We start from the raw sequence: 10,013 nt of genomic DNA on the forward strand, positions 1-10,013 counted from the left end.
AACAGGTCAGCGCATGTGCTGTCAAAAGATAAATGATGTTCCCCTGGTGGACATCTTCCACTACCAAGTATGGGTAACCAAGCAAATAACATCATTCTGTACCCTTACCCCTCTCTGAATCAGTCAATTAACTCAAAGGCACTCATGTACCTGTCTACATAATTGTGTCCCCAGTGCTTAATTATCTGCAAAATTTGTAAGAAGATGAAGCCTAAATCTGTCAGAAGAGGGAATGAAGGGTTTGGGCAGGAGGAGTCGTACATTATTGCTGCGGTTTGTCGGTGATATGAAACTGATAGATAAGGAAGGTACCAAATATTAAATTGCAAGAAGAAATCAATCCAGTGTGTTAGTGATGCTACTAATCAAATAATTTAAGATGAGTATTTCGCCCAATGCAGCTGGGTAGCAAGATCCTCATGATAAGCCTTTTCTTCTTACATCAAGGACAGGATGTTGGTGTACCACATAAAATGCTAAGAATATACATTAGTCTTGTATATTCAGATGACAAAATGTGGAAACACTTAAGGACAATTTATATTTTTGTAAAGCACTCTTTACCAATTAACATACATTTTACACAACCTTGGAATCTCTTTAGTCTTTTTTTTTGTTGCTGTGTGTAATGCTTTACCATCTCACCAGCCCAATCTAGACATTGTCACAAAAACTGATGTCATGCTATCCTACTTATGAGAAGTTATGCCTGCAGTTAGCAGGAAATTCCATTAAACATGCCTGAAGATTGTTGTCCCTGTTGATTCAGTGGTAGATTATGTGCTGAACTGCTCCAACATTTGACATAAGTCTCAATCGTCCAACACATTAAACGATGTACATTATGTTTGAGCAGTTAATGGAATCTGGAGAAACTGCAGTGAGTCACTCACACAGGGTTTATAATGCGATAATATGGAGATGCATGCTTACATCTGATTTGTAGCTATTCATGTTCGGAAACCGAAATGAACATGGACGACACCCTGTAGTGAAACCGGGGCTCAGGTTTAACCATTTCTTCAGGGTTTATTATGGTAAAAAAGAAAAAAAAAACAATCAAGTCTTCCAAACTTAACTCAATTTACAGTGGAATGGGATGGGATACTGCCAAGAGCTTGGTAAATATCTCCCTGTGTAGCCATACCAACGCAGCTGCTTAACGAACGAGATATACAAATACTTAACTGCATTGCTTCAGGCTTGAAACAAGCAATAATTCATCGTTTGTCCTCATGAGACCAATTTGCATAAGACCTCTGCATATATTCCATAGCCTTGAACCGGAACTAATCCTACAGGGAAGTAAAACTTTCCATTTTCCCTTCAGGTATATATTATTTTATTCTGTTTGCTGCTGGTTTTCTCCCAGAAATGGTCAAGTGTTTTCATTAAAGCCCTAATAGATGCAGTCTCCTCCCTCAAGTAAACTTTTCACCTTGCCTCAGTATCGTCTGGTGGAAGATCAAAAGAGATGGGCGCAGTTAATGAGAGACGCTGGGTGCTGTTGCTGCAGGTCCATAAACTAAATGGTAATCACCACCAAGATCAGATTTGATCAAAAGTAGAAACCGTTATTTATTACCTTTTGTGCTATAATTGTGCGATACATCGTCCACATAATTTGTGACTTTTAGGACCGAATAGATGAATAAGTTACTCTTTATTTATGTCACGATGAGACATAAAAATCCACCTAAAACACCTCAAGTTTCAGATAAAGGTCATGTCCTGGTTGCAGCAGGGTAAAGTTTTCCCTCCACTGCTCACCGCTCAGCCTGTGTTGACGACATTATTTCACTTAAGCTTTTTTTCTGGTGATTAAAATGTTCTCCACGGTGCTGATAATTAGCCCGTTAATTGCCTCCACTTTCAGAAATGCATTTGAGCATTGAATTGATATTCCACCCAAATGAGTCCTCGCCGGTTTTCGTCTCCAGTCCTCCAGCTGATGGAGAAATCCACAGCCACCGGACGCCGTGGGAGACGCAGACAATTTTGTGTGAAATCTCCATTCGTCTAAAAAAAAAAAAAGAATTTTGGAGTCGGTCATATCATATCGTAAAACATTTCATTGAAACAATGTAAGCAATGTCCCCACAGTTTAAGAGGAAGCATCCAAAAACCACACAAAATCAAAATTTTCCTAAGAGATGTTCATGTGTACTGCACGTTTCTTCCTGGTTCAATTTACAACGCACCAATAAAAGTTACCCCCTCCAGGTCTGCCACGGCTCAATGTTTTGACAGTTTGAGGCTGAAAACCCCATCAGGACTCTCAGATCCATGCATGAGAGCTTTCCTGTTAAGGCTCCCACTGAGGAAAATGGGCCTTTCCCTCTAATTTACTGCCAGAGTCAAAGAAGAGTCCATTGATGCATTCTGAACTAACAACTGCACTCAGAGACGTATTCCTCTGCCCTTCCTATTCTTTGTCACTTTATTTTATTTTATTTAAAACTCATGTTCCATTCAGTGCTGAGTCTTTTACTTCTTTGGGTGAAATAAATGATCAAGGATTTTGATGTCAATGGCAGCTACGTGTTATCCACTCAGAAAAGTGTTAGAAAAAGGGAGAAATAACTCTAAGATTTACACAACTAGTCAATTACAACAATGGAAATATCCATTGGTTTCAAATGTAATTTAGCCAAACATAAAATAATAAAAGAACAATCAAAAAGAAAACAAGAAGGGGAAGAAAAATACAACGAAAAAAAAAATTGCATTGTTACATTTACATAGATAAGAAAAGTAGAGTACCACCTTAAACATTGGTCTGCTTATTAAATCTATTTTATTATTTGGAGAATATTCCATCTCCAAGTTGCTCTGGGATGAATCACACTCCACAAGGCTTCCCACAATTTCTAAAGCAAAAACAACCTTCCCATATCATTTGACTATCATGTCCTTTTCATACTTTTTAGTGGTATTTGTTCAAATAGCATTTTTAGGCTGTGAAGCTTTCTGAATCTTCTCTGTCTTCGTCTTTGGGATTGGGAGTCCAAGGATTTACATTTGTCTCTTAACATTGGAAACCGTTTCACTGGTAACACATGTACGTAAACATTTTTGCACGCCTTCTAAGGAAATTCTGTGAATCAGCAGGAAAGTGAGTGGAAATGAAAAGGACATATGCCTTAAGGTTAGAAATAAGGCTATAAGTATAAAACAAAATAGTGATGTTGGATATATAAAGAAAGCGACAGTAAACTATTCTGAAACAAATACCACATGCAGTTTCTGACTACACTGCTATTTTTAAACCTTCAGTTGCCCACCTGCTTTTTCTTCCTTTGCACACGTAATAATATCCGAGTTGTGTTTTTTAAAGGGTTTTGTTCATGAGGCAATAATTATTAATTTCCACAGGTCAGATCTCGGTACTCTCGTGGGCTGTTCTGTCTGAACTCAAGGTAATCCTTTGTGCTCTCCATGTTCCACATTCAAACTATCACAATAGCTCTTTGGAAATAATCTTCACTTTGATGGCACAAAGAGCTCACAGCCGCTGCCAATGTCAGACCTAACAGTTGTTGTTTTTTTCTTACAATCAAAAAAAAAAGATCTCTGATTCTATTTGTACTTTTTCAATATTCCAGTGTGATGAGGCGATTTACAGACATAAAACATGTCAAACTTGGAAAAAAAAACAAAACACGAAGAGAAATTATCTAGTCATTTAACCAAATATTACCCACAATAGAGGTTTTACCACCTTATAAACCAGAAAGCAATTTTATTTATGTCATCAAGTATTATCAATTTCAGGTCAAAATGGATTTTGTCCTTCCTCCCACTGACAGAGCTATTGTGACTGAGATTTCTGGAAATTGTACCCAAGGTTGAGTCAGACTTCTAGAAGTCTCAAACTGATTTCTTGCTGTTCTTTCAAATTTTCCACGAAGCCACAAATTGAATTCGTGTCAAATTTAGCATCAGAATTCTATCAAATTTAATACAATCCAATTCAATTGGATACAACTCAGCTCTATGTCAAATGAAGGTAGTCAGACACTGGCAGCTGCTTGTTTCTGTTCTCTCCTCCCCGCTACTGTACCCTCATTATGAGGGTAAATCGTACTCTGTGTCCCACGTTTCAGCATGTGATGCACAGCGCATCCAAGCAAGAAAGAAATAATGTGCAATCTCAAAGTCACACATTGCATGGTTGTTTGTCCGAAGGCAGCGACCCTGATAGCGTGCAATCACAGGGACAGCTGTGGAAAGTTTTCCCAGAGTCCTCCTGTGCTCTAATCTCACCTCCGCCGTCTCCCATCTCTCCCATGTCCACTCGGAGAGAAGGCCACATACTACTCAGCGGCTCCGTCGCCACGGCAACGTGCAATTATCGCAGACATCAACAACTCGCGCCGAATAATTTTATCTGCGAACCGCATGGGCACGGCTGCAAAAGCAACCCCCTCAACGCACCCACACACACATTTGCACAGGCACACGCACCTCATGTTCTATCTTTCACATTTAGATAATGTGCTCATCAGCTCCGATTTTCAGCAGTCAGTGTAAATATAACATGCAGGCATCCGGCTGCTGCTCGTGTGTGAGCGGTTGACGCAAGCATCAATGAGGCGTCTTCTCTGAATTTTCCCGCTGCTCATATATAAGGCCAAATTGCACGTCTGGTTGAGTTTATCTTAAATAAATTTCATACATCAAAGGCTGTTTGCAGCACAGTTGTGCGGAAAGCTAAACAGTGGCGAAGATGGGAAAATAGACTTTGACTAGACACGTGTGGCGCATTAAGCAGCATCATGTGCCGCTGGATCACTACTACCTGATGATCAAGCATGATATGAATTGAGGGAGTTGATCTTCTAATGAACAAAGATGTACAAAAAAGTGAATTTCCCAGAAATAATTTGGAGTAAGATTCAAAAGAGAGTGGTCCATGAATTGGCGAATTCACAAAGATTGAACCAGGAAGAGGTGTATAAACATACAGCCAAAGCGAAAATTGAGTTGTTTGGATTCAGGTATATTCATATGGTAGGGTGGCCCAGTCAAATCGAGAGGTATGGCAAAACCTTAAAAAAATATATTGCTCTCCATAGACTTTGACTGAGGCCAACAAGATCAGAAAACGTCTTAGGAGTATAATCACTTTTATAGGGCTGTGTGAAGATTCTGCATTGTGTTTTGTTTGCAATAAACCAAACAGACTCGCTGAAAGGCCCCCAAAGTGTTGTTTTTTAGCCTATAAAAGTTAAGCTAAGGTTTTAAAACTGTTTTACCCTAAAATATCGTCTGATTGAACTCCCCAGCCTCCCTTAAGCTACATTATTTTATTTTTTTTTACCTCATCATCTCCCTTTCTTTAAAGGCCAGCCCTAACTTGTTGATATTCTCTGTTTGAATTAAGACTACAGGGACGTCTCTGTGCTTGGGAGCTGTACAAATAATTTGCATCACTGTGAACGCGGGGTGAACATCTTTTCATAATGCCACAATTGTCGTCTCGCTCATGGAAGAGTTTGGTGCATGTTGCATGATGGCAGGAAGCTAAGCTGGAAGTGCGCGGCTACTTGCTCAAAAGAGGGAAAAGCTGTGAAAGGACGCGACAAAGGGGTTCATAGGAAGGCAGTTTGGTCCCATCAAAAAGTTGACAGAGTTTATAGAACGTCTTCTTCCAATGATCCTGTCAACCCGATTCCTGCTCTTTTCTTTTGCCCGTCGTTTGGCATTCATGACATCTTACTCATTTGTGAACAGAAAGTGTGACACAATGGTGCAGGAATGATGAATAAAAAGATGCATTACTGTCTCGACCTACGAATTGAGTCTCGATGTTAAAATTATTTTTATTGCCATTCTTTTCTTTCAGTCAAAGAAATTCTAGTTTTAAATATGTGCATCTGTAAATCACAGGAGACTGACAACATTATAATATCAGAATAAACATCTGTGTTTGATTCCTTTTTTGCTGCTGAAGTGCTGAACACCAGCATCCGAAGTTCTATCTAAGGAAACCATGTTGACACAAAATTCTCATTTGCCAACGCTCTTTAAAGTTTACTCCTGGCTCACATCCCTCCTTCAGATCAAATATCACTCCTCCATATCTCTGGGGAAAAGAGGCATCTGCAAGACGACCAAATCCTATCTGTGGTTGTTCAATATGTGCTTCCAATGCCTTGCCAGGTTTTCAGTACTTTTTTTAAAGCAATTTCAGTGTAACGTACTTGTATTTTAAGTGATATATTTATACAAAGTGTTGCTTTTTTTTTAAGGTACAGGAAAACTGTAATTAAAGCATCATTCAGAGAACCTGAATTGATTTATCCACTGTTGAAGGAAATGCCAAATAAGATAAAAAAATCTACTTTTTGTACGGTTTGCAAAACACTCAACATCGCCTTAAGCGCACCATCCCCATTGTGAAACATGGTGGTGGCACCGTCATGCTGTGGGGATGCTCAGAGGGACTGAGTGGAAGCGGGTACCAAACATTCCTGGCTTTATTTATGGCACAACAGCCTTTGAAAACTTGTAGTTTATAATTTAATGACACACCTGCTGATTTATCACAAATAAGACACTAAAAACACGTGACTAAATAAGACCTGGGCAGTTGTTATAGCAGTAACAAGTATATTATAGTCATAGTATATTATCCCCAATTTCTTACCTTATCATAAAAAAAATAAAATGAATAACTTATCAGAAATATATAGTTATGTCATTTTTTTTCTCCAACATTGGTGATGAGAATCTGCCCGAGCTAACACACATAACACAAAATCCTACCTGACTTATATAATATTTCTTCAATATTTCAGGTGGTTTTAGCCCACACGTGTCTCAATGCTAGCAGCAATACGCCTAATGAACAAAGTCTAACTCGCACTCATCATTGTGTCCTGATTCAACGTGAAACACTTTCCCTGCTTTGCCCTCTGCGCCCTCCTTCCCGTTGCCTGTATATGAGTACAGTATTTCAGCAGCACGGCCCATTTATCAGATCCCATCTACGTCTCGTAATTGAAACTTTTATTGAGATGAACGGGATAATAGTTGTAAATGTGCTAAACGTGGCGCCTCGCACCCGGACGTGATAACAAACGCTAAACCATCCGGAGGCATAAAGCAGCCCAAAGTGTGAAATGCATGCCGACTCCTGTGTCATGTATCATGCGGTGCCATTAGGTCACTCATGACTGGGCCTGCCAGGGCGGATGGCTCATACGGCGTCTGGAAAGGCGAGTGCAGTCGAGGACAAACCTTGTAATTAACAAGCCACTACCCCCCCAACACACACACAAGGCTCCCCTGTTTCCGCCCGGGTTACGGCTCTCTAAAAGCCTGTCTTCATAACTTTTAAAAGGTAATGGACATGCAGGTCGCCAGCCCATGCAAATCTAATAAGGTAGCGTGTGCCAAGACGTTTGTGCCACTGCAATTAAGCACTTGTGAAAAATGCTGATGTTACAGAACAGAGAATATGATATTGAAGGGCTTAGAAATCAACATTAACAGAAAAGTAAAACATAACCAAAAAAAAAAAAAACACAAACAAATTAAGGACACAAATATCATGCTTCTATTTTCCATACTTTTGTGTTAAAAAAAAATTACACCTAAAGATGATTGAAGCTTAGATTGTGTCAATAAAAACAATAAATCAAAATGTCATCAAAAATGTAATTCATTTAGATAGTTAAAGTTAAATTTTGACTATATAAATCACACATAGAGGGATAGGAGCATATTAGAGAGTTAAGTGGAAGGATAAACTGTTACACAAAGAAAAAAGTGCAAAATTGAAAAGGGATCTGTAAAGCCTTGAATGGTTTGTTAAGCAAATCCAATCAGTTTATTAAATACGTTAGCTGCTGTTCAAATTCCAACATTTGAATGTTTTTCAGAGAAATGCAAAGTTGTGACAACTTTTTAATTGCCTATCATTGCAAAACAGCAACAAAGAAGTCGTGAGTTTGTAGTGATTAAATGTCAACTAATAGATCATCTACTTTTTACGTAATTATATTAAAGGTAGTCTACTGTTAATCTGTCATCGCTGTGTGGTGAACAAACCATGGTCTATTCACTTTAACACAAAGATATATTTTTCTTACAGACAAAACTTAAAAAATGTAAACTATTCCTTTAAATGTGCCAGCTTTGAAAGCCACCCAAGAGAGGGAAGATTGATTTTCTGTAACTTTCATAATAATCAGCTAAAAAGAGTGAAACTTTCCTTTTAAAATAAGCATTTCCACTCACAAGCTCAAAAACTCACAAAAAATACTTTCAATATCTAATTTTGGACCTTTCAGTGTTATGAAAAAATGCTTTCTAAGTTTTGTTCGTTTATGTCAAAAAGCTGCACTTGCATCTTAAGGGGAAAAAATAAATAAAAAAATAAATAAAAAGGTTGGATTATTTTATCCACCTTCCCTGCCTTCTGGCCATGTCCGTTTCCAGAGAGGTGAGCGTTTGTGATCCATTCCTGATTTGCTCAGCGGGTTTACCTGGGGTGCGGTATGCAGTGTTTGCAGAATCGCTTCTCCTCATGGGCTCCAAAAGCCCCTCAAACATTTGATGGATGGCTCCCGTGAAACCTTGTGGCCTCCAAATAAGCTATAATGTAATTCTGCTTCTTGTGTGATTTACCTCCGTGACCCCGTGCGAAGAACAATCAGCAGCTTTCAGCAAAAACACAGTGCCAAGGTTCAAATATCGCAGAAAAAGAAAGAAAATATACAAAGAGACTGCAACAAATGATTCTGAAAGGACTCCAAGGCGAGCTTGAACAAAACGGTGACAGGAAGCAGTAGAAACGCTGCTTAAAAGTCTTTACAGCAATCCAGGAAAAGAAAGGAGCACATTGGCTGATATTCTTGCTGCCGTGTTTTGCTAAGGTATACCTGCCCTCTTCAACTTTAGTCAAATAAAACATCAAGACAGAGAAATGGATTCTTAATGGTCTCATACATCAGGGAAAATTTATTTCCACATGTTGAGAAGTTTTACTTTTGCACACATTTGGTTTTAGCGTTGCCTGTTCAAAACAACGTTAGAGTCTCACAGATCACGTTTACCATATCTTTTTAAAACTTTTTTTCAACCACAAATTGAAACACGGAGGTAGCCGCATCATGTTGTGGGGACTTTTTACTTCCTTAGCAACAGATAAGAGGCTCGGGGGTGGTGGGAAGTTAAAGAAAAGCCTAAAAAAGTAAGTCAAAGAATATTTATAAGTATGAATGATTCAGACAACAATTTTTCGATTTTAATTTGCAGAACAATATGAAATTCGTGTGCGACCTCCTTCCTCTGCAAAATGTCGCGCTCTGTGTTGGTGCAACAGGTAAAGTCATGCACACATACATTGAAATTTGTGGTTGTAATCTGATAAAATGCTTTATAAAAATGAGAGGTATTGGATCCTGCGAGGCCCTGTAGCGTCTATAAATATTTTTCTGTGAAATTGCTTTCTCTCAGGAGATTAGCACTTATCCACAGATTTTTTAAAAATAGAACAAACTCTTTGGATTATCTGCTTTCCAATGTTTCCCGGTAATCTCTAACAGCTCAAACCTTGAGCTAAACCACAGGAGAAAAGATGCACAAGCTGTAAGTTAGAAAGAAAAGCATCCTTAACGGCTTTTCTGCTTTGCTGGACTCATCTCACTATTCAAATGATTTGCATGATTGACTTTATCGCAGCTGTAGCCACTTTATTTTAAAGCGTGAACATAACAGTGTGTCGGGTCATTTCCTCATAACATTAAGTTGAAAGGTTTAAGTTTGTGTGCTTGTTCTATGTGCCTCAATTTGTGCAACGCCTTTGGATATTCAGCCCCCGTAACTGAATCATACAAAATTTGTTCATGTCCTACCATCACAAATGTAAACACGAGTCTGCCTGGATCTGACTAGTACTGAAACAGATGAGACTTACTTTGAATTTGCAATAAACAAATACACTTAGAAGTCACACCTGGGCCTCCTTTTCACCCAAAGAACCTGGAAACTCTGATATTCAT

General features: G+C 38.7%; 1 long non-coding RNA gene across 1 annotated transcript; it reads right to left on the reverse strand.

The window, feature by feature from the left end:
* Nucleotides 1-987: 987 nt before the first annotated feature.
* On the reverse strand, nt 988-4,313 carry LOC122827177. Its single transcript, XR_006369983.1, has 2 exons — nt 4,267-4,313; nt 988-2,019 (listed from the first exon to the last, which is right to left on the reverse strand). It is a non-coding gene; the product is annotated as an uncharacterized LOC122827177 (long non-coding RNA).
* Nucleotides 4,314-10,013: the final 5,700 nt, after the last annotated feature.

Source organism: Gambusia affinis, linkage group LG24 (assembly GCF_019740435.1).
Source record: "Gambusia affinis linkage group LG24, SWU_Gaff_1.0, whole genome shotgun sequence".
Classification (NCBI taxonomy): domain Eukaryota; kingdom Metazoa; phylum Chordata; class Actinopteri; order Cyprinodontiformes; family Poeciliidae; genus Gambusia; species Gambusia affinis.